The sequence below is a fragment of the Solanum pennellii genome, chromosome 4 (assembly GCF_001406875.1).
Source record: "Solanum pennellii chromosome 4, SPENNV200".
NCBI lineage: Eukaryota > Viridiplantae > Streptophyta > Magnoliopsida > Solanales > Solanaceae > Solanum > Solanum pennellii.
The window spans coordinates 47391725-47393304 of record NC_028640.1 but is presented as its reverse complement, the minus strand read 5'-3'; positions in this window follow the sequence as shown (position 1 = coordinate 47393304).

Sequence of the window (1580 nt, the reverse complement as noted above, 5' to 3'; positions counted from 1 at the left end):
AAGAAAAAAAATTAATTTTTTTTTTAAAAAAAATTCAACTTCAAAAATTACTTTTTACTCTAATAAAAAGTGAAAGATATCAAAAACATATTTCACTCAAAAATCAAACACTAAAATATATTTCCGGAAAATATTTTCTACTCAACAACCAAACATTAAAAAGTAATAAAATATCTACTTATTTCAAGTTAAACATTTTCTACGAATATTTTCTACGAAAAACATTTTCCTTGAAACCAAACAAAACCTTAGAGTAAGTTTCTATTGCTATAAGTTACTATCTAAAAAAAGATGATAAACTTTTTTTTATGTTGGATTCATGCAACAAAAACAACTCTTAAAATGAGATAATCCTAAACCTAGATATAACATTATTCAGAGAATTTTTTTTTTCGCCAAGAAATTTCACCTAAGAAAGCAAACTTTAAAATACATCTCCTTGACCCATATATAATAAAAGGATAGGAGAGGTTGTACCTTTATTTCTAAAGAATATTTATATTGCTAATTTTACGATTCTGTAAATTGTGTTGATATGTACGTTAAATGCATTAATAAACTATGATATTTCAAAGAAAGATCATATTGGAAATAAAGGTTGTCCTTAAGAAATTTTTTTTTTTGGAATTTTTATTATTTTTGCATGATTGAGATGTTTCATTACAAAGGAAGGTTCATTGATAAATATAATCCAACACATAAAAAAATTAAGATTTAAAGAGAGTCTATTGCGTAATTCATTAATTATTTATTCTTCTTAGTGAATTCCCGTAGTGAAATAATTACATAAATCCTCAATCATGCCAAGAACAACAAATAATCTAAAAAAAAATGTTTTCTTAATGACAACCATTCCTTCCAATATGGTCTTTTAGAATTGCTTTCAAAAATTTGTTTGCCCATCACTGAAATAAAAATAAAAATAGTTCATGTTAAACAAAATAACTGAACTTTCTTATAAAAATATGAAGAATGTATAGTCTTAAGCTTAGGATTAGCGTTTAAACATTGATGTAGCATAATATTAATTATATCACTATACGCTTGGATTGTAGTGTCTAATATCAATCTAACTAATGAAACCGTGATCATTAGTGAAAACACCACCTCAAGTAAATAAAGCAAAAGGAATAAACAAAAAGAATTATATGATTATTATACGTAATATTATTTTTTTATCTTTTCATTATACTACCTATATTCCTAAGAAGTGTAATTTGTGAGTCAATGCACACCTATTAAGAAAATTTTTAAGAACATAATATAAATCATAATTTTCATTAGTATCCTTGTGACATTAGAAGTATAACTTTGTAAGTACTGAACTCATCTCGTAGAAAATATATCATATATTATTATAAGTGGGAACAAAAAAAGTTAAAAGTTGAATTACGATTTTACCCTTACTATATATTAAAATATTATAAAACATTTCACTATTTAATTTAAATATTAAATTATTTCATTTTAATTAAAATGTTGATAGACTTTTGCACTCCCTTAGGTTAATTCCTAACAAAAATATCAAACTTAATAATACCTATTTCCTATAACATATATATATATATATATATATATAT